The 27,411-nt window shown below is 41.5% G+C and overlaps 1 protein-coding gene across 9 annotated transcripts in view; it reads left to right on the forward strand.

The window, feature by feature from the left end:
• The first annotated feature begins 2,570 nt into the window (after window positions 1–2,570).
• Window positions 2,571–27,411, forward strand: part of PPP6R3 (protein phosphatase 6 regulatory subunit 3) — a 70,656-nt gene continuing 45,815 nt past the window's right edge. The window contains exons 1-4 of one of the 9 annotated variants that reach the window (XM_087745914.1): window positions 2,579–2,947; window positions 10,249–10,377; window positions 20,044–20,214; window positions 20,592–20,704. The gene's annotated coding sequence lies outside the window, so the exon portion shown is untranslated. Of the gene's footprint in view, window positions 2,948–10,248; window positions 10,378–20,043; window positions 20,215–20,591; window positions 20,705–27,411 lie in introns of all 9 variants that reach the window. The other 8 variants (XM_087745921.1, XM_087745918.1, XM_009470315.2 and 5 more) reach the window with 8 other exon arrangements.

The following is a 27,411-nucleotide window of genomic DNA, read 5'->3' on the forward strand; positions in this document are numbered from 1 at the left end:
TACCTATCCTTTAGAAGCCAGCATCTTAACCTGTCTTTCAGTATTTAAAGTGATAGAAAACCAGAGGAATCCGAAGCAGCCTATATCCTAATTCAAAGTTCATGAACACCATACCAGTGTGAAGTAGAAGATGTGGACTCCCTCTGATCTGCAGGCAAAATTCAGCCCTTACTCTGAAAAGGAGGGTACAGAGAGAGAGAGAGAAGCATGCAGCTTTACCTATTACATCTTCCCTTTGTCTACAAAACAACTTGAAGATGTTTTATGCAGACAGACTCCCATTAAGACCCTACTCTTGTAGCCCAAGATTTGAGCCCATTTCTAGCTTGACTCACTGTTTCTCTCCTGAAAGAGACGCTGCTTTCTGCAGCAGCACCCTCGATATTTATGTCTCTTTGTAATATCAATAATTTTGTTTTAATGGGAACAGATCTGCTGAGTTGGTCATTGATTTGCAGTAAGATGTAAGTACAGCTGTATTGAGCTTAACTTTGTATGTCAGATGATCATGTGAAAGATGTGAAGATACATTATTCAAAGTGGAGTTGCTTTATCCTAGACTGCTGATTCATAATGAAGTCAAAGAAATGTATTGTTTTCCCTTTCCTTTAGTATATGAAATAAACACAGCGATCTGTGCTACCCTTCAGTTTTCATGTGCTCTACATGAGGTGCTCACAAGAACTACCCTATCACTAAACTATCTTTTCAGCTCTGCTGTTTCTTCCCCCATTGTAAATAAATAAGTCCTTGCCTTAACCATAACATACCTGTTTCTTTTCTTAAACATATTATGACCAGTAACTATCAGAACGAATATATGTAAATATTTAAAAAAACACCTCATACATGATTCGCGCTTACTCGTTATAATACAGAGCTCTCTGCCACCATTCACAGAAAGCACACACTACTCTCACAATGGGCAAGGCAAATGCTAGCATGACAGAAAATTAGCTTTGGTGAGCCTGTACTGCACCATAACCCCCTTCAGCTACTTGCTTACACACATTGATGAAGAGCCGCTAACGCCATGCAAGCCTCCGAGAAAGGGAGTGCTTTTCAAGTCCATGATGGCAATTGATAAGAACAACAGGCTTTCCTGGCTCTGTTACTATATTAGGAAGAGAGGCGGAGAAGATGCGGGAGCTGGGACTTGCAGACAGGCTGTCTCCGTTCACTGTAGGAGGCGTCTCCCTCCTCTACACGGTGGTCACTCCATGCACCTTCATTCACAGATAAGCAGACATTTTACATACATAAACATCACTGCCAACCCTAAACTTTTTTAAACAACCCCAAACACACAAAACATAGAGGGCAGAACTGCCATGCTGTGTCAGGCATGGTGGCTCAGGCTCAGCAGAGCCCCCTTCAGCTGCACCTTCCCTCCTGGGAAAACCGAAGTGGGTCTGGGCAGGGGGGACCAGAAATAATTGCAGGTGGCGACCAGGCCAGTACTGCCGCCCCAGGGTGCAACCAGACATTTTTGGCACTCCCTGCCTTGCTGGTGCCACCTCCAATCAGCAGTCCCCCCCTCAGCTCTTCAAGAGCCATGCGCAGCAGAAACCAGCCAAAAACACATTGAAACCTAACAAAACCACACTGAAACCCAGCAAAACCAGTTGAAACAAGACAAGGTGGTCACCTGATGGTGGCTCTGCTGCCCACAGGCAAAGTGCCATTGACCACGGCCGGGTGGTCTCCTCCAGGGACAGGGATGTCATCCTGCCAGTGACATTTTGAAACCTGGAGGGCTGCCCTGAGGGGTGAAGGGGCAACAGCTGGAGGGGTCACTGCCATTTTGGGCAAAGGTAATGTGGGAGGTTTTGTGAGGGAAGGCTGCAGGCACCCTGGCTGCCCAGAATGCGTTCGTGCCTCTAAGACACAGGGCACAAAACACCGCATCATAGGTGTTTTTTTTGCCAGCTGTGGGGCACACAAGGCTGCCTGTTCAGCTCTTTGTCACGCAAGCTTTCAAGCAGAGGCCCTTGCCAGTGGGGTTTGGCCAACTCGGGTTGCAAAGCTGTGGTCCCAGCCAGCAACATGCAGAGAGGGTGGCCAGGGCGCAGCATCTCCCCTGGTTTTCACACACGTTTATTCTAGTCCACTTCAGTTAAAACATACTGCCGGTTCTTAGGTGGAGTTGGAAGCCCCATGAGCACCTGCATGGAGGCTCAGAAAAAGAAAAACCCTGCTTTTGGAGACTGCGGGCATCGATTCAAGTACCTCTCGCATGCTAACTGAGTGCTCTACCATTGGAGCTGACTCCTCTCCTCACTAGTGCCTACCTCCCCCCAGCCCGCCACATCGCGCCCCCTCCACGCACTCCACCGACTTGTTGTCAGGCAGCTTGTCGCCCGCGCCGCGCCCTGAGGGGCGTGGCTCCGCGCGCTGGCCAATGGCGAGGGGCAGGGGGTAAGGCTACAGGGAGATCGCCACCAGAGGCGCCCGACCCTCCCACCACGGCCTCCTGCTAGGTCTGAGCGCCTCAGCTCTGGATTGGGCGGAAAGGGTTTATTTTTAAAAGGAATCTGCTCTTTCTATTGGGCGAGAGAAACGCCTGTCAGGGTGACGTTGCCTTGTTGCTAAGTCGGGAAGGTGGGACGCGAGATGCACCCGCCCCATGCGTTGACTGGCCAACAGGAAGCCGAGAGCCCGCCCCCTTCCCTGATCGACCCTGTTGCAGTCGCGTAGCTGAGTGACTGACATCCGCCAGACTGCCAGTGAGAGGCCGAACTCCGCACACTGCCCAATAGAAAGGCGCAAGCCGAGGAGGAGGGTGGTGCCGGGGCGGTATGATTGGCAGGCGGGGCGGAGCGAAATGAGGGCTCGCAGGAGCTGATATGTCCGCCATCTTGGAGCGTCGGTGATGGTGGCAAGCGGTGGCTTTCCCGCCTGAGCGGAGGCAGCCTGGGGCCTGTGGTGGGGGGACGTGCTTGCTGAGGTATGGGCGGGATAGCAGTGAGCTCTCCCTGCCGCCGCTTCGAGCGGACCGGTGCTCCGGTGGCGGCTCTTCTGTGGCAGAGCGGGCCTGGCTCCTGCTCCCCTCCGCGCGAGGGGCTCCGGACGCTCCTCAGGTGCCGCCGGGCTGGGGCCTGCTGGGGCTGCTGGGGTCTGTCGTATGCGGCGCCCCCTCGCATACGCACCACTGGGCCCAGCGCGCCCGGGCCTGGCGCGACGGGCCACGGCGCGGCTGCGGGGTGCCGCGGGCCTGGGCGCGGTGGGGAAGGCCCGGGCCGCGCTGGAGGGACCCCTGCCCGCCCGACGCCTTTTTCTTTTCGTGGCTGTGGCGTTGGGTCCTTAGGCAGCTGCCCCGAACCTTCTTCCTGGCGTCCGTGGCACTTCATCCCGGGTGGGGAGCCGGCCGGCAGCTGCGGAGGGGCGGGGACGCCGCGGCCGTTCCATGGCAGCCTTTGGGCGCGGAGCGGGTCGTGGCGCGGTTGGGTATGGTGGGCGGTGCATTGTTCCCCGGTAGACCGGAGGAGCCCTAAACTGAGTGAAATGTTTTGTCGAAATGGAGGGAAGCTGTTTGCACTACTCCCTCCCCCGGCAGTCACTTGTGCTGTTGCTGTAACTTACAGAACTTTATCCTGACTATACTGTCATCTCTCAGATAATAAAACAGATAAGTCTTGCTGATAGCTAATTTTGCATTCACTTTCTTTCTTTAAAATCAGTGCTTCAGTTTTCCTGTGAGGACGCTGCTTTTTTTTTTTTTGGGGGGGGGGGTGTTTGTGGGGGTTTTGTTTGTTTGGTTTTGTTGGGTTTTTTTTTTAACAACGCACTGTCTTTCAATTAGAATTTTTTAAGAGCATGGCAGTGTTTGGGTAAGCTTTAACTGCTGTTAAGTACATTTTGGCAAAATCTGACTTTGAACTTGCCAGTTCTTTTGTTTTGCTTTAGTCACTAAGAACTTCTTGAACTGTAAGAGGGAATTAGTGTTATAGTCTTGTATGACATAAATACAACTGAGACTAAAGATCATCTCTGTGAGGATAAATGTTATTTAAGTTAGAACAGTAGGATGCTTTGAAATAGGTGTGTTGCTATTTTTAAAAAGTGTTCTGAGTGGAAGAGTACAGAAAACTTACAAGTGGGTGGATAGCTTTAGGAAACGTTCCTTGTGAGACGTTGACCACTTAAAAATGAAAGGTTGTGTTACTGCTAGTGATATTACTTAGGTTTAAAATCTCCTTTAGTGGAAGGAGTCTAAATGTACTCTAACAGTGTGGTGTGTTTGATTTAGGTTTGGGTTTTTTTTTTTGAATTGATGAGTGTTAAGCTGGTTTAAAGTTTCCAGGTAGTGTATAAAGTAACTTGTGAACTGCACGAATACATGTGTGCTTTTTTTTTTTTTTTTGGAATGCTGAAAAATGGGAAGTCTCCCTGTTTCAGTGTTCCAAATAGATTATTGCAGTTATTTGAACTGCAATGTATATTCTCAGTACAACATACATTCTAGTAAGAGTCTATGATTACTTAGCTCTGTGTTATTATGTTTCCAGTAGTGAGGCATGGACTAGTTGTAGTTTGCAAGAGTCTTTATTATACAAATATAAAAGAACACTACAAAATTATCTTTCAATATATAACTTGTTAATGAGATTTCATGCACATGTGGTATCCAGTCTGCATGTTTATTTCTTGACAGTTTGTAGTTCTAAGTACTTGTTTAAGTTCATTATAAGTGATTTTGTTTCTTCCATGATATTGCTTGAATATAGGTGATACTACTTATTTGCTTTCTGTGTGAAAAGCAGAATGAGTATGCAATATTGAATGCTGCACTTTGGGTTACTAAAGGAATTTATTTTCTAATACTACTAGAAGATGTTATTTTGTCCAGAACTGAAGAGGTCTGTTTACAATGAATGTCTGTTTACAGTGAAAACACTGAGTTAAAGTGAAAGTTGTAATTTAGAAATTCAGGAAAAGCAGCCTGTTTAACAGGAATGTCTTTAAGTAGGATAATGCATTATAGCTTGTTTGCAAGCAATTTCAATTTATATGTAAACTGCTGTGACTGTAATATCTTCAGATTTTTTAAAATATAAATCAAGTACCCATTATTATTCCCTTATGGAATTAAAGATACTAAATAGTTTAGATTGTGTGTCTCTTCACAATACTGCCTGCAAACTGTTCGCTCTACTTCTGTTGACTTGCTAAAGTGAAAAAATGTGACTGTTTCCCTCAGAACCCTTCTTGCACTTAGCAGAGGTGATGCTGTAGCCTGTATACAATCAGAGAATCAGATGATGTTCTAAAAGTGAAATTCAAATGAATTAATAAAACAGAATCTGAATTTAGCAGTATTAAAGGGGAAAATTATGTATGTAGTTTTGGTATTAACAGATGGTCAGAGAGTGAACTCTATTGTTAAGGCTTTGATTCTTTATTCAGCTTAAGCTTGAAATGCATGTACTATGAAATGCTAAAGAGCTGCCTCAAAAACAACCAGTATGGGATTGAAACAGTCAGAAGGGAGAAATGCTTTGAAGAACTGTCTGGTCCACTCTCCTTTCTCTCCATTCATGTCCTCTTTTGTCCAAGTGCTTAAAAAGCCTTTAAGTATTTACTTAACTCTGCAGTTAATTAAGATCACACTGTATCAGTATATTGGAATAAGACATTTTCTAGCTTCAGTGTCCCAGCATACTACACAACATCTTCATAGGTAGGAGGCTTGCATATTCACTTCTCACCTATAACTGGGTTAATTTATGGCCTTTGGAAGTTGTGATGGAAACCATGGCTTTTCTGCTTGGGCAGAAGAAGCACTAGTATGAGCATAGTGATCTGTTTCTGTAGTAAGGTAGGATGCCTTAAGCATATTGTCTGTCATCTAGATTCAGCTCTCATAGTAGCACCTTCATCTGTGACCCTTAAGATTTCTGAGTACTCTGTTATTTCATATGCCAGGTTTAGGACTATCCAAATTCTAGAAGACCAGATGTCTGATTGGATTATCCTAAGAGCAAGATGTGGAGCCATTGTTTTTAATGAAACTTTCCACAATAATAAAACAAGTAGGGTTAAATGAGAAATAATATCTTGCTTGTCTCATCTTATTTTGTCAAGTTTGAGGAGGAGAGCAAAGAACTCGGGAAACTATTTAGTGATCACATTTGAGCCTGATATTTTCGGGGTGGGAGGCAAGCCTGAAAGATCAGTCAGCAAATACACAGAGAACATGAACATAATGTTGAAAGCTTTGTGTAGCATGTTTAATTGTTTTTGTGGTGTGTCAGGGTGCCAGCATCTGTTTTAGAAACCATATGCTACTAAGCAACTGAAGTAAAATGTTTTTCTACTCTTGGATATTATATGCAGCTCTTTAGCTAGCTTGGGACACTTCTCAGGAAATGGAATAGACTGAATTGATAGGATCGGGAAAACATTTGGTATAAGCTGTTAACAGCTTGCTTGTTTATGGAATAATTCTTCACGCAATATTGGGAAAAAATATGTTACTGTAAAATACAAGACTCTTCATGACCTTTGTTTATTTAATAACTTCCATAAAGTGCTAAGAAGCATGTTCAAAGTGGTATATGTGATTTGGAGTGGGTGAAAAAGTTCCAAACTAGCCCTTTGACTGTTCTTTCTTCTTGCTGTTACTCTATATAGTCATCCTGTAATCCTGTTAAATGGATGTATCTTTTTCCTCTTCCATGGAACTTAAAAACTTGGAATGCTCAGTGACAGAATCTATGCAGTGTGGAATGCCAGAAGGACCTCAGCGTACAACTGTATGGAACTGTGAAGCTGTAATATACTCTGCTGGAGTGGTGGTATATAGAATCATAGAATTGTTTAGGTTGGAAAAGACCTATAAGATCATCAAGTCCAACTGTTAACTTAACATTGCCAAGTCCAACACTAAACCATGTCCCTAAGCACCACATCTACCCATCTTTTAAATACCTCCAGGAATGGGGACTCAACCACTTCCCTGGGCAGCCTGTTCCAGTGCTTGATAACCCTTTCAGTGAAGAAATTTTTCCTAATATCCAACCTAAACCTGCCCTGGCACAACTTGAGGCCATGTCCTTTTGTCCTGTCGCTTGTTGCTTGGGAGAAGAGACTGACCCCCATCTCACTACAACCTCCTTTCAGGTAGTTGTAGAGAGTGATAAGGTCTCCCCTGAGCCTCCTTTTCTCCAGACGAAACAACCCCAGTTCCCTCAGCTGCTGTTCGTAAGACTTGTTCTTGAGACCCTTCACCAGGTTCATTGTTCTTCTTTGGACATGCTCCAGCACCTCGATGTCCTTCTTGTAGTGAGGGGTCCAAAACTGAACACAGTATTCGAGGTGTGGCCTCACCAGTGCTGAGTACAGGGGGATGATCACTTCCCCAGTCCTGCTGGCCACACTATTCCTGATACAAGCCAGGATGCTCTTGGCCACCTGGGCACATTGCTGGCTCATATTCAGCAGCATATTTGATATGTTGTTAGGCATGTTGGCAAAATGGCTAAGAAGATCACCTATGAAATTGGTAGTGAGGATTTGGTTAAGGATGTGAAGGGAGGCAGAACTGAGTAAAGAACATGTATGTATGTACAAGGAGAAACTGCCCCATAGTGAGATTTGAGGGTTAGTTAGTTTCCTTGAAGGAACTTTTGAGAACATTCCTATTTCATTTTGAATGAGATGATTTCAAGCATTTGTACACAGTCTAAGTTATACATCTGCAAGGAGATGGAGCACATGGCCTAGTGGTCTCTACCCTGTGTCCACTCGGTCTTCTGGAAAATGAGCACTGAAAGACCATAGGTCAGCTCTTGTCACTTGTGCCAAAAGATACTTTTAGACATGGAGAAAACTCTAAAGCCTTTTTATGATGACCAAGCAGGTCCTGGGCGAGGCTTGTGAAAGGGCCATGTGATTTCCAGTTTGGTAACAAAACATGGTTGGAATTGAGGATGGAAACTTCCAATTTTTTGTGGTAAGAAAATTTTATTGAGTTTATTAAATATGTTCTAGAATATACAAATTCCAGTAGTAAAAGTATTCATTGTTACTATGTATCAAGTGTATCCTAGACCTCTTTTATCCCTGCTACACGGTGGCACAGTTCCAGCCTTCAATGCCTATAGGCAGAATTTCTAACCGGGTCCAATTATATAAAGTAAGATTCTATTTGTGCAAATTTAACTTCTGCTAGAGGTTTTTGGAGTGAATCTCATTATTTCCCAAACTAATAGTAGAGAGAAAGATGCTTTCTGTAAATGTATGTTATGCTTCTCTAGAAGAGCAAAGCATAAGACCCTAGTCCCCAGTTAGGTGATGCACATTTCTCACTTGTAGTAGTGCCCTAATTGATAGATTAATCAAAAGCAAGTTAATAGAATTTCAAGTTGCGCTTTATACAGCGGCTGCGGGCAATGCTAGTACAGATGTGATTACAACTTTTTTTTTTCGTTGTACTGTAACTCGTTTGAGCAGTTGAGTTAGACCAGAAAACAAGGGAGTAATAGACATTTCTAAAGGTTTGGCTTGCTACAAATTGATATTACTTCAATGCTACTTGCATTGTGAAAGGAGCATTAGCTGCTGCCTCCACAGGGTGGATTTTTGCATCTTTGTAGCAGAGTGGTTATACAGTTAGTGTTTCTCATATAGAAACTGTAAAAATACAATGCTATTTGCTTTTATTTTGTGTAAGTATAGTGGAAACCAAGTCTTGTTGGTTTTTTGGCAAAAATCATAGGTAAGGTCTTGGTGAAAAAACTCTTCTTTCTGTGAAACACACTGTAGCCTTACCTTGAAAGCAGATGTAGGGCTCTCTTCATATTCTGCTGTTATATGTACTACTTTGACCAGTTTCCAATAAAAGAGCTCAGCTGGAAACTTTAAGACTTATTTGAACCACAGTATTTCACATTATTTCTTCTGTTACTGCCTTGACAGACTTGCCAGATATCCAAGTATCTTTGGAAGCTAACTCTTCTAGAAAATAAGTAGCGGATTACCTTTGTTTGAAAAGTTTAGCTGCTGTCACTGAACATCTTGAAAAAGGATGGCAAGTCTAGAGACTGCTAAAACAAAGCTGTAGTGGTGGCGGGAACAGACCCACTTCTGGGTAGGTGGGTTTCCTGCTGGTGTTGTAAGTGGCTTGCATCTACAGGAGACCAACTTCCATTTCATGTTGATAATGGTCAGCAAGCATTCCAGATGGAAGTCCATTTGAAAATTGCAACAGAATAGGGGTTGTATTCCTGTCTTCCATATTTGTCTTTCTGAGTTCTTTCTGGCTGTTATGAAGGAATTTGTCACTGTTCATGGCAATTCTGAGGGCTAATTGCATTTTGGTAAGTGTTTTTTCCTGCCTGTGACTGACAGTTCTAGAAGTTAGACTGAACTGGATATGAAGTAGTCAATTCTTCCTTTTGGCTGTGATAAGCAAGTGTTCATCAAAAGATGCTTTTATTTGTGTACTTGAGGCTGACGATGGGCTCTTTGTTATAGCTTCAAGCCACATTTAATGGCAAAAAGATGTTGCATGCTGAACATTGTATTTAGATGAAGTTTGTCTGGTAAAGATAACATTAGTGAGAGGTCTGCATTTCTTAATGGTTAACATAAAAAACCTAAATGCATCTTTTCATGCTGCTTGCCCTTATTGTAGTGATTAGTGTGCTGTTTTTGTTTTAGCAAGTAGCACTTCAAAGAAGGGAAATGGAGGAAGATTTAAAGGCAATCCAGATAGAAATCCAGTAGTTGATGAAAGATGGTGTAAGACCACTGCACAACTTGTTCAGCTCTGCAGGTTGTAAGAAAAGATAATTACTGTTACGGCTGTGAGTTGATAGTAGCATTCAGTGCTTAATTTTAATCAACTGTTAGATACTTGTAAAACTTTACAATTCCTTTTGACGTTACTGAGTCCTTCCTGTTGCTTTACCAGTGGTGTTATGGGATGTCTTTCCTCATTTAAAAGAGGACTGCTTTGCCATCAGATTATGAAAGCTGTGTCTGTAACTCTGTAGCTTAATTGTTTTTTGGGCTAAGTCTCTCTTCTAGAGTCACTTATAATCCAAAATCTCATAAATTTCTCTGTGAGACCAGTAATGTGTGATTGGGGATGGAACTTCAACTTTATTCTTTCTCAACCTATTGCAAATGTTTGATTGCTTTTATTTCTCAGTAGTTGTGCCAGGTGCAGTTGTCTTATTAATATGATTTCAGTCATAGATGGCATGTACCTTTTTCTTTTTTTTCTGTGGCTTTCTGTTCCAGTATGCTCTTCTGCTGTACTTAAGTATTATTTATTTATTTTGAGAGCCAAAAAAAACCCAAAACCTCAACATGACTGAACTGAGTACCAACCACACCCGGCTTGAATGCTCTGCTTCAAAAATGCAATCTGTAAGTACAAATGAATCCCTAACTCTCCAGTTACTGAACAGGGAGTTTAGTTGCCTGGATTGGAATTGTAGAGATGGGATATCGAAGGCAGACCAAAAAAAAATTCTGAATGTCTTACGTATGTGGGTGTCTGTGATAAAAGATTCAAAGTCTGAAAAACCCATAGGTGGTTTGATATCTTTTGTAATATAGGAAGCACACATGGGTGTCCGGTATCTTTTTCATTATAGGAAATCAGCTTACTTTTAGGGCATAACAGAAATTAGTGATGTTTATTCTTGTACAATAGCTTTTTCTTTGAAATACAGTAGTCCAATCCTCCCCTTCTCTGGACTCCGGAATTCTGAAGTTTAACTCACACTCCTCAGAAAAATGTGCTAGCCATAAGGCTGGAGACTAGAATGCAGTGGGTTTGCTTTTTACCCTCCCATGTTGAAGTTGTAGCCCCATGCAGCCAAGAATGAAATTTATTAATGGATACAATAGAGAATTTGTAACTATGGTACTGATCTCATCCTCATGAGAGGGAGGGATTATAGATTATCTCAATGTCTATAATTTTTTTTAATTTATTGGAGATTGTGAAGATTATCGATGTGATGATTAAGGTCTTCTCTGGAAATGTGAATTGGTAACTGTGATGTTATGTAGTGGAACTACTAAGCAGCAGAATGCAAGTAAAAATAGTAAATGAGTTTTACTGTTAAGTGGGTTTTTGTAGAAAAAAGTGATCTCAATTTTTTTATTATTATAGGAAAAACTGCAAGCAACAGCCAGTGAATCCATCCCCTCAAAACTAAAAGCAAACTGACAAGTTAAAAATAAAGAAAGGAGATGGCAAAGAGATGTTGTCCTTTTTTTTTTTTTTTTTTTAATTGCAGGTAAACCACGTATAAAGTTTTGTTTCTAGACTTTCAAGCATTTCAAAATAATCTCATTTCTGTGTCACTTGCCACACTAGTGACTTGACTTTATGGAATGGTAATAAGACTTACTTCACAAAATCTGTGTGGAACCCTAAATGTTACTTAAAAGGATAGAAGACCCTTGTGGTTTAACCCCAGCTGGCAACTAAGCACCACACAGCCACTTGCTCACTCCCCCCAGGTGGGATGGGGGAGAGAATTGGAAGGGTAAAAGTGAGGAAGCTTGTGGGTTGAGATAAAGACAGTTTAATAGGTAAAGCAGAAGCTGTGCACACAAGCAAAGCAAAACAAGGAATTAATTCACTACTTTCCCATAGGCAGACAGGTGTTCAGCCATCTCCAGGAAAGCAGGGCTCCATCACGTGTAACGGTTACTTGGGAAGACAAACGCCATCACTCTGAATGTCCCTCCCTTCCTTCCTTCTTCCCCCAGCTTTATATGCTCAATATGATGTCATATGGTGTGGAATATCCCTTTGGTCAGTTGGGGTCAGCTGTCCCAGCTATCTCCCCTCCCAGCTTCTTATGCACTCCCAGCCTACTCACTGGCGGGGTGGTGTGAGAAGCAGAAAAGCCTTGACTCTGTGTAATCACTGCTCAGCAATAACAAAAACATCCCTGTATTATCAAGGCTGTTTCCAGCACAAATCCAAAACATAGCCCCATACTAGCTGGTATGGAGAAAATTAACTCTACCCCAGCCAAAACCAGCCCAAAACTTAAGTTCAGGTCTTAAGTACATTGACTTGTAAGTTTCTGCTCAGCAGAGTATTGCTTTTTAGGGCTATATCATATAATGCCGTTATAAATGCTTGACTATTTTAAGTTCTGAGCTAGCATTTTAAATGGCTTGCCTTCTTTGAAACTTTGTTCTTTGAAACTTTGTTCTTTAAATCCCTTGAGTAGGCATGCAGCACAGAAGTATAACTATAGAGTATCAATGCAGTTTTTGGTAACTCTTTGTCTTGGATTTGGATTAATTAAAACATTGTTATTTCAGTAATTCCTAGTAAGTAAAGTAACACTTCTTGGTTAGAGTTGAGACCTCTTCTTGCAGTGGGAGAAAACTGTTGACATATATTCCCTTCCCTTCCCTAGAGAAGGGACTGGTAGGAAGGAATGGATGCTAGAAGTATTTTGGTGAATTACTGTGTTGTAGCCCTGTCTTGAGAAGGCATGAAGAAAATGAGAGAGGAAACATAGCCAGCTGAAGTAAGGGTCATTCCAAAACAACATTATATCCCTAAACTATGGCTTGTTGCTTGAATGGCTTTTTTAAACTCCGTTTGCATGTATATATTAGTGCACTTATATTGCACAGCTGATGATCACTTCAGTGTAAAGATTTAGAACATGAAAGTAACCTTCCTTTGAAAACAGTTTTCTTAAACTCTACTAAATCTTCGAGGTAGACTTGCCCTGTAGTTTGCCACTTGCAACTATGGTAGAGTTTTGAAAGACAATGTGTAACAAATGTACTCTTCTGATGCTCCAGAGAGAAGCATTGAAGTAGAGCTTTGAAAAGATTATTTTGAAGACTACAGAGAAAACAGAGTAGGTTTATCATTTCCATACAAAACTTAGGCTTTTTCTTCGTAAGTAGGGTGTGTGTTGCAGTTGGAAGAAGGTGGCTTATTCTGTTAGCAATCTTTATTTTTCTAGTATTGTCCATTAAAATAGAAGAGTTCTGTGAGGAAGCCATAATTCTGTTCAGTGGAGGCACCAGAGGCATCTGTGCCTGAAAAATGTGGTGTAATTGCAGTGTGCATGGTTTGTGAATGCATAGCATGGCAAAACTCAGATTACTGGAGTGATTTGCTCCAAAATATAAATTGCCTGGGGGGTGGGGGAAGGAGGAAGAAAGATAGTATTAATTTAATAGCCACTTCAAACTCTTATGTGCAAAATGCCTTCTCAGTGATCTTTCATTATTTTGCTGGATTTCTAATGTCTTTTCTAGAACCTATTTTTGCATATATCCAAATAAAAATCATAATCATTTACTAAACTTAGGTAGGTGAGACTTGGTGAAATCTAATTCAAAGCAGTTTTTTTTTAGTTTTGTAAGCTAAGTCTCTCAGAAAAATAAAGCTAGTCATGCCTCTATATGGGGCAGGGGGCTTTCTAGCACTTTATATTACAAAAAATGGTAGTAAAATGCTTGCGGAGATTATTGAATCTCTATTCAGTTGTCTTAATCTTTGAGTGATAAGGTAACCCAACTGTTTGGCATCCAGCAGTTAATTGACATTTCATATGTATTAAAATATTCTTCTTTTCCAACTAATTAACTTCATCCTCGCGATATCTGCAGAGATGGGGAAACAGCAAAACAGTCTGTACAACTGAGTATACGGAGTATGTTCTGTGAAGGAAAGGAGAGTGTTTTTACTTGGTTAAAGGCTCAACTAAAGCCATAACATGGGCACTAAACTAGGGAAGATTCCAGATGGCACTAAAGAATTTCTCTAAATGCAGATACCAACATTTAGGTAAGCAAGTATGGTAAAGTAGCATCACTTCCCTTGTATCCAGGTGCTGCTGCTATATTTTATTTCTCTTGCTTGACATTGGAATAACTTTTCTACTTTTTTCCTAGAGGTTGTATTGATAAACATGAAAATTTAGGGATTGTAGAAATAAGTATAGATGGGGCTTAAGGTTTTTGGTAAGTGAAGTCAAATTAGTAATCTTTCCCCAAGAGTAAATAAAAATCAAGGATTTATTTTAACCTGCTTAAATTAAAGATTAAAAGAGGAAATATCTTCAATTTTTCTTTTCATGCAATTGGACCTGCACACTCTTTGAAGAGTGTTAGGGATTCCAACTTTCAGTTTGAAAAGCAAAACGTGTTTGTGATACTGTCGTGTTAGGGGGGTATTAGCCTGTGTATGCATGCAGGGTGGGTTGATTAGTTCTGTCAGTTTTTGCAGGATACGGTAGCACAGAAATCATAAGTAATATATTTAGTGGCTCAGTTCTTGATATCCTAATTAAAAGGGCAGTCCTGCCTGACATCTTGAAAATGTGCAGCTGTCAACTTATTTTAATGGTTCTGTAAACCTTAGTATGAAGTAAAGCAGAAGATAATCTTGCCCACAGGCTTTAACTAGTGCAGTTCAGGTAACCCGCAATGGAAGTGCGGGTTACCTGAACAAGAGGTCCAAGGAACCTTTAATGAAAGTGAAATAGTCAAGCAAGAAGTGACAAACAGCCTTGGATTTGAATTTGCTATCTTAATGCAAGAGTCCACTCTAATTCTGGCAGCAGCTATAGCTGACTGGAGCTTCAGGAGGCAAAACATTGGCAGGCTCCTAGAGGCTGCTGGCTTACACTTCTGAACTGTGGATGATCTTAAGTACTCTTTTTAACAAGACTAAGATTTTGCATGAAAAAGAAAGCTCATAACAGACTTGAATGCACTGTCTGTACAGAAAGAACACTGCTGTCCTGGTTAGAAGTTGCAGAGGTAAGCAGCTTTCTTCCACCTCCATGTATGCACCTCAAAATTTTATTTGTGTCCAACTTTCAAGGTCTAATCAGTGAGGTGAAAAGGGGATAAACTTGTTTATCCGAACAGTTAAAGGTTGTTCAGAGAAAATGGGTATGTTTACATGGTACACTACGGTGCCTTGCTAGAAATGTCCAAGCCAGTTATGCATATGCTTTTGTTTAGTGTGCCATGCTGAGTAGTGATTTGGGTTCAAAAGCTGTGTGGCCAGTTAGCATGCTGTTGTACTCAGCTTAATTAAGGAAAGTGAGAGACAGGGCTGAGTAGCTTTGGTACAGCAAAGTGTCTGATGCAGCTGTATTACCTTCTAGTAGCACTGCTTCTGGTCCTACCTTAGGGAACTCTTTATCATACTGTTGCCCAATACTGGGCATGTTCAAACAGTGGTCATCTCTAGACTGCTCTTTTTCAATAGTGTTCCATCTGGTTAGGGTGGAGTGGGGCAGATTGAGTGAAATGCTGAAAATTAAAGCTGTGGCTCAAGTCGTGCACAGCACCAGTGCAGCCATGGTAACTGTATCCCTGTGCTCTGATGGTAGTGTCTTAGACTTGAAAAAAAAAAAAAAATCCAAACCCACACACACTTTTTAAAATACTAACTGGAACAGAATAGAATAAATGCTTAAGAAAAAGAAACCTCTGCTAAAATTCATACATTTGATCTTAAGGCTGTCTCCTTAAGTTACAGTAGTTTTTCCTTAAATGTTCAAACAAAAAAGTGTACTGCTGAAGCAGTCAGTCAGCATTCCTGATTTTTACATTTCCGGAGTAGCAGTACAGGAATTCAGGACTCATTTACACTTGCAGATGCTCAGGTGTTTGAGAAAATGGTAGAAGTGATGTTGAATTGTCCAAATTCAGACTTGCGTATCTTGTTCTTATTTGTCATCAGATTCAGAAAAACTTTTACTCTGCAATGCTGCAGCAGGCCTAAGGTGATACAATTTGGGGCAAAGATGGAAGAGACAAATCCTAGTTCCTCTGTCCTTAATGGTCTGTTCCCTCTTCCTTGGCCATGCTGGCTCTGGTGATTGACAGACCCTTTGAGCTGTTTCAGCGTGTGGACTTGGCAGAAAAACTTCTTCCCTTCTGCGTTTGTCATCTCTTAAAGTACATTTTTTCACTCAGAAATGACTTGGCAGAAGTTTGACCAGTGTCAGGGAGCCAACAGAGGGAGACTGCACAGCAAGGGGTAGTGCAGAGCTTCTTTGCATAGCCAGCTTAGCCTCCTGTAGCGCTCCTGTCAGAGACTGGATGGAATTTCAGTCCTGGTCCTCATTCTGAGTGTGGATGGTAACATTTCAGCATAGAAATGTACCCTCTAAGTAGGCTGTTTGGAACTGATAGCCAAAGCATTCAAAGTTTAAGTCCTAGCATAAGTGAGCCACTTGTTATAGTGTTATCATGCAGATTTTTTTTATAAACTTCACTAGCTCACAAATTAGAATTCTGGACTAGATCAGATGCACTGAGTTCTCTGCCCTTCAGCTGTCTCCACCCTACCAAATTGATGGTGGTGGACAACATTTTAAGGCCAAGTTTCTTTTCTTTGAAGACCATCTCTTCAAGGCGTTGCTTAAATAAAAGTTCTTGGGAAGGCATGTTCGTGATTAACTTCTGTAGTAAGCCTTAAGACGTGAGTGTTCTAAGGAGGACAGGTTATTTATTTTTCCCACCAGACATTTGGAGAGGTGTGGCAAGTAACAATGATGAGTCTTAAGTGATGATTTCACAGTGCTCTGCCTTGAGCATTAACATTAAAAACAGTTTTCTATTGCTAGACTGTAACTTCACTGGGGAATCTTTCTGGGCCAATAAGCCAGTGGAAGAAGAGAGAAGAATCTACTATTTTTTACTTAAGCACAGTGTTGTATAAAAACACTTGCATTTGTTCTGAGTACAATATGGCCCAAAGAGGGAATAGAACTAAACCATGCAGTGGCCTATGCTTCCCATTATTAATTGCAGTCCAGACACCTTTATTGTTCCTGAAGAGATGCTGGTGTTCTGCTAGTGTTTTTTTCAAACTGATTGGCCCCATAATTGAGGTGTAGGGGCTACAAAATGAAACTGGAGTTTTTTCACTGAGGTTTTTTACATTGCAAAAAACCTGATCTTATATAGCAACTTTATTTCAGATACAGTAGGTTACATAAGTTACTGTTTTTAAATGCATGGAGTGAATTACTGTAAGAGCAGCACAATTCAGTAGCTTGCAGTTCTTGCACTTTTTTACCAGGATGCACAAATGTTGCACTGGTTTCTATAAGCAGAGAGACCTGTTTAGTTTCAGTGTTTGGGCCAATAGAGATGCATGGGAATGGTTTTAGAAGTAGACGTGTCCCAGTCCATGCAGCATTAATAACATTTGTTTCGTCCTGTTTATGGCAGCTGGTCACATTGTGGTTAATTTCTCTATCTAAAAAAGTGTAAATAAAGTTCATCAGGTAATACTTCAGAACAGGCTTTACCATGCTCTTGCACTTCACATGAAGATGGATGCTACTCTGAATAGTTATGCCTTGCTTTGGTTTTCAGGTATATCAGATAAACATGTGAGCATGGATATGTTCTAGTGATGATGAGTTTTCATGGTTTTATGTTTGAATGGAATATGCATCTATGACAATACTTCTATCCTGCCTTTTGCATGTTATCTTCAGGTTTAAATTTTTGATACCTTCCATCATGGCCCCACTTCTCCTTGACAGAAGTACCATGTTAATGTGGATGAACTATTGCTGGATGTGAGCCATCCCTGGATGTAGGAAAGCCAGATTTAAATAGACTTGAACCTCATCCAATCAGTTGATTCTTTTTCTTATTAAGTAAAGAACTCATGTGGTTTTTCTTTTTTTCCTTTATCCATACTACAGTCCCTTTCAATACCTAATCTGTGCTGCAGAGGGGAACAGTCTGAGTCAATAAACCATGTGTACCACTGAGTGGAAGTCATTCTTTAAACCATACTCTCTACTCTTGTAGATTCTGAGGTGGACTGAAAAAGTCCTGATTGACCAGAGCAGGCTTTTGGTGGAACACCCTTCCGAGGGTATGCTGTAGTACTGCTAGTATCTTGTTAATTTTGATTACACTAGTGTTTTTATTTTCCTGTGTAATCCTACTGTATTGAATTCAGAAGCTGACTGTTCTGGTGCTAAAGAATGGTGTTTAGACATGGAAGTTTTCTTTTCAAACAGAAAGAGGAATAGAGAAGTATCAGAAAGATATCCTTGTAAGGGGAGTAATAATAGTGAATTTCATTTGGATGGTTTTACTGGCAATTGAAATACCTGTGGACAATATCTTAAGAATTTGTAAACTCTTCTGAAAGTGCATGAAGCTAAGCAGGCTTCTTGTTTTGCTCCCACATGACATAATTGAAGAAGCGATGCTCTCTCCCTTCTTGGAGCTCTACTTCTAAACATAGGTGTGCATTTGAAATGCAGAAATGATAACCAAGGAAACTTTAGTAAAGCAAACTAAGTCCAGTAAACTTGTTTAATTTTTCTGCTCTAGTTAGTCACTTGACTCACAAGGGATTGGCAAATCTACTTGACATGTAGAGCTGAAGGTCTAAGGATGAAAAACACATGTGACCTTTGAAAGTATTATGGTCAATGTATTACATTGACCTTCAGTTCATGTGTATGTTGATTACTAAAATAGCCTTAGAGAAAGTTGTGCTTATTGTTTGTGTATGTTAAGGCTTGGAGTCTTTGTGCTGTTGTGAATAAAACCCAAATGTGTGGCTTTTGGTTCCAGAATTGTTGGAGATGATAAACAACATGGTATTTCAAGCCACAAAACTTACTAACCCTAACAAAGCTAAGAAAAAACACTTTTATTGGGTGATTGTTTAACTAGAATGCAAGAGTTTTAGTTCAAGAGGAATTTATTTCTAGTATATATCTTTAGGTTAACAGAGGCTCTCTTAAATCATCTGCAAAGATCAAGAAACAGCTTTGAAGACATAGCTTCTTATCTTTAACATATAGAAGGCGTAAAGTTAAATCATTCTTCTCTTTGACAGAATACTTGAAATGCTTGAGGTGTGTGGTTTGCTTGGTGTTTTGTTTTTTTTTTTTTTAGCTGAAGATATATTTGAAAAACTCTGATAGAGCTTTTCAGCCAAATACTAGGTAGTCACTGATATGAAGTAATGAACATGCTACTATATTTGCTAGCCTTCTTAGTTGCTAGAACTTAGAAGTTTTTTTTTCCGTGAACAATATTACCCGTGTTCCCAAAGGAAACAAAAGTCTTGTCTTGCTTGAAACCTGTGTTTTAAAAGCAAATTCAAAAAGCCCTCTGTAACTGGTGGAAAGGGAAGGAAAATTTTTGTATTAGAAATTAATCTTAGAACTGTCAGAAACAGCTACATCAGAAGGAAGCATCAATTGATAGGATGCTTTTTCTTGCCTATTTGGTCTTGACCAAAGCACAGGCAGGTAAGTGTCATCTGCAGCCAGTTATGGATATCTAATTAAGCCCTTTAATGTTACTTTGCTTTACATTGAAATAATTAAACTATCAAAAGCAGATGATGAATTTTAGGTGACTGAATGCTATCTTAAAAGAGGTGGTTACTTTGTAAGTCTGTATGTGGACTGTATTGTTTTTTTCTAAGTTAAACTGATTTCAAATTGAAACTGGCTGAATTGTTTATATAGACATGCCAAAATAACTGGCATTCTTAGTGCTTGTACATTTATTTCTGTGCAGGTTTGTGGATAAATCAGATGTTAATATAGCAAGAGAATAGTTATGAGGAGAGAAAAGTGCTGCAAAAAACATAAAACAAATAAATGGGTATTTCAGATCTTCTAGATCTGAAGATGTTACTTCATATGAAATTGCTAATAGTTTATAAAAGAAGAAAAAAGTCTGGATTTGTATTAGATTCTACAGTCAAGTGCAGATTATAAAGGCAGTTTTATTTCAGTGAGGCAATGAAGTTTCTTCCTTTGTCTCCCAAAAGTAAAGGGGGATGGTTAATTAAAGTCGGTTTAAAAATAAATAAGTCTTTCAGATGGCAGGCTGCTTTTGAATTTATTCTCAAGAGTATGCTGTACTGAACTGACACTGTTCTTCCCAGCAAGTTCTTTCCTTCTTCAGTTTGTATGTCTTATTCCCTGTAAAGCAATGCTTAGTATTCATGCAGTTATTGAGCTATTGAGTAGAACCTGTTAACAGTATTAAATTATAAATTTTTTTTTGTCGTTGTAGGAAGAAATCTGCTTCATCTAATTCAATCCTAATTCAGTCCTGCTAATCTGCTAATACTGTAGATTGAAAGATTTTTTGCTGTTACCAGGATACCCTGTAATGGGCCAGAAGCCTGAGAGAATACAAATCGTTCTGTTTTTTTAACTTTTAAAAAACTTTTGTGTTTAACAGGTAAGAAACTATTAAACTTCACCTACAGCAGTAGATTTAGCTTCTGCATCTGTAAAGCCTTATCTTAAATTTTAAGTGGTTCCTGAATGCTTTAAGTTTTTCATGTCCCTGATGTCCGCTAAAGGCTTACCTAATTTCTGTAGGTTCACATTTACCACCTTCTAAGCTGCTCTTCCTTCTGCAGTTCAGAGTTGGTGGCCATTCCTTCCCTTTCCTTGCAGCTTTTTTCTGGCTACTTTCTAGCTGGCTGTTTCTAACTTTGTCTTCTAACCCACCCTGCTGTTGCACTGTTGTCTTTCTCTGCCTGGCTTTGATCTTACAATGAGAATCAAGGGTTGTCTAGACACACTGTTGTGGTTATTCTATTTGTTTTACAGGGAACATATTTTAAAGTGTTTTGGTTTTGTGCCAGGAGGTGTATCTGCTGCCCAGCCTCCAATTCTTTGGAAGAGTTTCAAAGCAAATGTGTTCATGAACTGACATATATTAGGTATGAATGATGTTTAGCACTATAGGTTATGATACTGAAATATGGTATTACTGTCTTCTGCAATTGAATTTTTGGTATTAAACTGCATGCTTCAGTGTAAATTGTCTTCTGGGTAGCTATGCATTGTTTAGCTTGCTTTTTATAATACTATGGAACCATCTGCTTTTCTCAGTACATAGATATCTTCATTTCCATTTTGAAGATAATTGGGAGAATTCAAAATATGAAGAATCTAACTGAATTCTGTGACCAGTGAATATTTTAAATGTCTAAATGTTTGGCTACTGAAGTGGAGTTACTAGAAAATGATTAATCTTTTCTACTTGGGCAGGGGAGATCAGTGTCTAATTTGTAGTTATTGCAGGTAATTAAGATCTATAGTAACACATATTAACCCATGGTTTGAGATAGCGTGTAGGAATTGACAAGGATACACTTGTTGCTTGGTATAAAATTGCTCTTGTAACTTCACTGCAAACTGTAGATCGCAGTTGATTTTTGTACTTTTGCTGGACAGTTATGACCTCTTGAATTTTGAGGGATTGATGTCTTTGAGTAAACATTAACTAGTTTGGACTTGTTTATGTACTTCGGCATGTCAAAACACTTGATTATTGGGGCATTCAGTCATAATGGGGGGGTGTCTATATGCACATGATGGATATATATTCTCTATATATTATGTAAAAAAAATACATTTATAGTTCTGATCTAGATAGAAGTGCAGCTAGTGTGCATAAATATGGAGGCTAGCGTGATAAATAAGAGTGAAAGTGATTGCATTTCTATCTCGGTTCTTAACTATTCTGCAACCACAGCAGGCTCCCTCTTCCCTTGTCAGATAGGGGAGTGAAAGTCCCTACTTATTTGATAATTTGCCTCCTCATTAGGAGGAGGAGGAGGCGTCAGCTGTTAAAGAGGATGTTATGAAAATTACTGTGGCTTCATACAGTTTTCTGATGTGTTTCTCTCCCAGTCAAGATAAGACTGCCACATGGTGTCTTTTGCTTGCATTTCACTCAAGAGTATGTAGTTACCCTCTGAAAGTATAGTAGTTAGCTGAGGAGCACATGTGCTGTACATGAGTATAATGGCTGCAAGGAATTGTATCTGTAGTACACGCTTAAATTGTACAATAGTCAGGGAACATGCTGAAGTTTCTCTTTTATTCCAAAATATTGTTTGGTTACCCAGGAATTCTTGATGGTATTTAAAAGAAGGTGCAGTGGTTTTGTTTTTTGGTATGTAGGTGAAACTTTACTTGCAAATAGTTCAAAACACTGAAATGTTGCTAGCTTATGTACAAGGAATGCTCCCCCACAATTCCTGAATCTTACAACTTAATGATGGTAGGGTCTTACTAAGATGATTACAGAATCATACAATGGTTTGGGTTGGAAGGGACCTTTAAAGGTCGTCTAGTCCAAACCCCTGCCATGAGCAAGGGACATCTTCAACTAGATATGGTTGCTTAGAGCCCTGTCCAACCTGACCTTGAATATTTCCAGGGATGGGGCATCTACTACCTCTCTGGGCAACCTGTTCCAGTGTTTCACTACCCTCATCGTAAAAAATTTCTTCCTTATATCTAGTCTGAATCTACCCTCTTTTAGTTTAAAACCATTACCCCTTGTTGTATTGCAACAGGCCCTATTAAAAAGTCTGTCCTCATCTTTCTTATAAGCCTCCTTCAAGTATTGAAAGGCTGCAATAAGGTCTCGTTGGAGCCTTCTCTTCTCCAGGATAAACAACCACAACTCTCTCAGCCTTTCCTCATAAGAGAGGTGTTCCAGACCTCTGATCATTTTTGTGGCCCTCCTCTGGACCTGCTCCAGCAGGTCCATGTCTTTCCTCTAATGAGGACTCCAGAGCTAGATGCAGTGTTCCAGGCAGGGTCTCACCAGAGCAGAGTAGAGGGGCAGAATCGACTCCCTTGACCTGCTGGCCACGCTGCTTCTGATGCAGCCTAGGATATGGTTGGCTTTCTGGGCTGCGAGAGCACATTGTCGGCTCATGTCCAGCTTTTCATCCACCAGTACCCCCAAGTCCTTCTCTGCTGGGCTGCCCTTAATCCATTCATCCCCAGCCTGTATTGATACTGGGGGTTGCCCCAACCTAGGAGCAGGACCTTGCACTTGGCCTTGTTGAACCTCATGGGGTTCACATGAGCCTACTTCTTGAGCTTGTCCAGGTCCCTCTGAATGGCCTTCTGTCCCTCAGGTGTGTCAACCACACCACTCAGCTTGGTGTCATCTGCAAATTGCTGAGCGTGCACTCGATCCCGCCGTCTATGTCATTGATGAAGATATTGAACAGCACTGGTCCCAATACAGACCCCTGAAGGACACCATTTGTCACTGATCTCCACCTGGACATTGAGCCGCTGACCACTACTCCGGATGTGACCATCCAGCCAATTTCTTATCTATCGAATAGTCCATCCATCAAATCCATGTCTCCAATTTAGAGAGAAGGATGTTGTGGGGGATCGTGTTAAAGGCCTTACAGAAGTCCAGATAGATGACAGCCGTAGCTCTTCCCTTGTCCACTGATGTAGTCACTCCATTGTAGAAGGCCAGTGCATTGGTGAGGCAAGACTTGCCCTTGGTGAAGCCATGCTGACTGTCTGAAATCACATCCCTGTCCTCTGTGTGACTTGGAACAGATCTTCCTAGAAGCTATGCTATGATCTTCCCAGGCACAGAGGTGAGGCTGACAGGTATCTTTCACTAGATCAGGTTGCTTAAAGCCCCAGCCAACCTGACCTTGAACACTTCCAGGGATGGGGCATCCACAGCTTCTCTGGGCAACCTGCTCCAGTGTCTCACCACCCTGATGACCAGAGGCAGTTCTGTCTGTGTGCCCCAGCCCCTCACCATCTCGAAGGCTCTGTGCTGGGCCCCCACCCCATACATCAATGTCTTTCCTGGACTGGGGAGACCAGGAGGGGACAGAGGAGTCCAGATGCAGTTGCGAAAGTACCAAATAAGAGAGGGGGAAAGCGTTTTTACTGTTATTTTCTTGTTTTATTGTTTTGGGTTTTTTTTAATTGTTTATTGCCCAAACTTGAAAAGACCTCTTAATGAAGCAGCTAGATGGGACCTTAATGCTGCAGGCCAGCACTTCTTCCTGGCAGAACTGTAGTCTTCTGCTTCTCTAAAGGAACAACTGTCTCTAACTTCTTTGCTCAATCTGTTGCTTTTCTTTGTGCACTGCCGTGGAGTGTCTGGCTTCATCTTCAGCCACCCATTGGGCAGCCTTCTCATCCTAAGACTGAAGAAACCCCACCTCCAGGCCCCAGGGACCTCAGTGGCCCTCCGAGGGACTCCTCCTGTTGCCCTGGTACAGCAGCCCGGTGGAAGCCAGGTTGTCTCATCCCCTTTCTTGGGGCTTAGGGCAGAGGAGATGGCACCCCTTCAGGAGGGATGGGGAAAGAAGCAGGAAAGAGAAGGGCTCACATCACTGGTGGCAATCAACAAAATAATTGTTACTGCTGGGAGATGGAATGGGTGAGCCTGCAGGATAGCCAGGTGCAGAGGCTGGGTGCTCTCAGCTAATGCCAGGTGCAGAGGCTGGGCTGATGGTAGGGCACTGGCTGGGTGCTCCTGTGGTGCTGTACTGATGGTGTCATGGGGGGAGCCCTGGCATAGTGTAGGGGTGCCAGGGGAGCCATGCTGGAGGTGGATCTACTTCCATTAGTTCTTCTTGATCTTTGAGTGGATCCACCTCCATGGGCTCCACACCATCAGCCACATGAGTGATGGCATTGCTACCATGTGGCTGATGGTGCCCCCCCTCTGGCACTACCTCCTCTTCCTCCATGTCTCCTGCAACCACCTATCTGCCTTCCCATGCAAAAGTGGTGTTGTGGTTTAACCCCAACCAGCAACCAAGCACTACGCAGCCGCTCGCTCACTCCTCCCTTGGTGGGATGGGGGAGAGAATCAGAAGGGTAAAAGGGAGAAAACTCATGGGTTGAGATAAGAACAATTTAATAATTGAAGTAAAACAAAATAGAACAGTTTAATAGGAAAAGCAAAAGCCATGCATGCAAACAAAGCAAAACAAGGAATTCATTCACTGCTTCCCATCGGCAGGCAGGTGTTCAGCCATCTCCAGGAAAGCAGGGCTCCGTCACGCATAACAGTTACTTGGGAAGACAAACGCCATCATGCCCAATGTCCCCCCCTTCCTTCCTTCTTCCCCCACCTTATATACGGAGCATGATGTCATATGGTACGGCATAGCCCCTTGGCCAGTCTGGGTCAGCCCCCCCTGGCTGTGCTCCCTCCCAGATTCTTACGCACCTGGCAGAGCATGGGAAGCTGAAAAGTCCTTGACCAGTGTGAGCCCCACTTAGCAACTACTTAGCACTACTTACACTGATGTTTTGGTTCTTGCTATCATCGACATTGTTCTCATCCTAAACCCAAAACACAGCCCCATACTGGCTATCAAGAAGAAAATTAACTCTATCCCAGCTGAAATCAGGACAAGTGGGCAGCCACTTGCCTTCCTGCTGTGGGACCTCTTTGTTCCAATCATCCTTGGAATCTGAGAGCCTTGAAGCTCAGCGAATTGTGGGCCAGCTGCTGGTGTCCCTTTATTTATAGGGCCCAGAACAAAAGGCTCATGCGGTGGCTCGTGACATCAGGAGGCCACTGTGATGGCAATGTATGTGGCCAAATATGGCTGTTCTGGGAGCTGGGGGGGCTGTGGCCTGAAAGATGCCCTCATGTGGGAGAAGGAGGAGGGTCGGGGCAGGGCTGAGGGCCCCTTTCCTGGGGATTGCTACCATGTGCCATTCCGCTGCCCCTTAGGCACAGGGACTGCCCTCCACTTCTCCTCGTGTGCCTGGGCTCCAGCCCCCTCCTCATCCTGTGCCTAGGGTCCCCTGGACGAGATGGTGGCAAGGGTGTTCCAGGAGGGTTGGAGGTCCTCAGTGCCCTTCCACTGACCCAGCTCCCTGTGCCTGACAGTGGCTGAAAGGAGGCGAAGCATCCAGATATCCCACAGGTGGGAAAGGGAGGTGCAGCCAGCCTGCACAAGGTCTCCCAGCACTCTGTAGAAGAATTGTTTGTTTTGTTTCCCTTTCAGTATCTTTTCTAGTTTGCTGTGTCCTTTTGGAAATGGGAGGACTAGGTCTGTGCACAGTATTTGAAATATGGGTGCAATATGTATTGAATTGTTGAGGTAAAGGTGTTTGTATTTTGTGTTCTATTTCATTCCTTTTAATTTCAAACCATCTATTGGCTCCCTCCTCCGCAAAGTTTCTTTGAAACTTCACTAGCTTATAATCATAAAAATCCAATTGTTACTGTAAATAATGGAGTATTTCTCAAAAACAAATTTCCACTAGGGTTTGCATTCGTGGCCTGAACAAGCTGTTCTGATGCTGGAGAGACTGCTACATCTTACTTTGTGTTCACATGAGATTTTTATTCTGTCAAACTGATATTTTGTTTAAGAAATGTAGAAACTGTACCATAAAAACTCTCCTGTATTACTGCTCTTATTTTTTTATTTCTGATTGCTGGATGTAATGTGAAGTAATATAGTTAAATCTAGGGACTTGGAACAGTAACTTATATCTTTCTAGCTAGTAACACACTGAACCTCACTGCTTTAATTGAAAATAATTTTTTTTTCAAATAGTTTATTGGGTAGGTATGGTCTCTATTGTATTATTTGAAGTATTTAGAAATAAAACTAAGGAATAATTAAGAGCAGAGTTTTTATACTACTTAAAAACCATACTATTTTAATGGGATAGAAGATAAAGAATTCCTTATTTGTCCTGTGAACTCTCAATGCAGAAGCAGCAATGTAAGCATGTTGCTGTATATGAGAGATTCTTTCTTGCACTCATCAAGTAGAAAAAGTGTGGAATTCAGTTACAGCATAACTGTATTACTATAAATTACCGTTACTTTATGGAAAAGAACTGGTTTGGTCCAGTTCTTCAAGCTAGAAGGCAGGTGTCTTGGTTTTTTGGTATTATTTTGTTCAAATTGCCCTCGATTCCAGAGTATGCAGATGCATAAGTGCTTAATTTTCCGACGTAACAAGTCTTGGGATATTTAATGCTTTGAGGAATTGTGACGCAGCCTGCAAGGGACAGGCAGTTGTAGACAGCAGGTTTACAATGGGTGGTGCTCTCACTGAGTGAAACAGGCAGTTTAAAAAGTAGCCGCTACAGTGTCTTCTCTGTCAGTTTGAGTGACTGGTAATTCTGTTTAGCTCTAAAATTTTTCCAGACATGCACTGGTGCTTAGCTTTGTTTTGAACAGATGGTCCATTTCCAGTGTCAAAATAAGCACTTTATAAATGTTAGTATGGTGTCTAATTACTGTCCATCCTTTGGAGAAAGGAGATAAAACAAAACTGGTAACTAATTAAATATACCTAGGGATTAACTGGTTGAGGTTATCTGAAGCTGGCAGGAGGGCATGCTTAGCATTTTAAAGGAATCACTTAATGCATTTAAAGGTCTTAAAAATGTTGGTAAATTCTCTTCTAATAATAAAAGCATAAGAATTTATCTTCATCGTTACTTTGTCCTTCCCCAAACCTACCTACCTATTTGGTTTTCAGAAGGCAATGGATTGTTTGCATTGGAAATGCTTTTATCGCTAAGAATCATGGAATTGTTTAGGTTGGAAAAGACCTATAAGATCATCAAGTCCAACTGTTAACTTAACATTGCC

Source organism: Nipponia nippon, unplaced genomic scaffold (genome assembly GCF_047370975.1).
Source record: "Nipponia nippon isolate SJK-2023a ecotype South Korea unplaced genomic scaffold, ASM4737097v1 scaffold_10, whole genome shotgun sequence".
Classification (NCBI taxonomy): Eukaryota; Metazoa; Chordata; class Aves; order Pelecaniformes; family Threskiornithidae; genus Nipponia; species Nipponia nippon.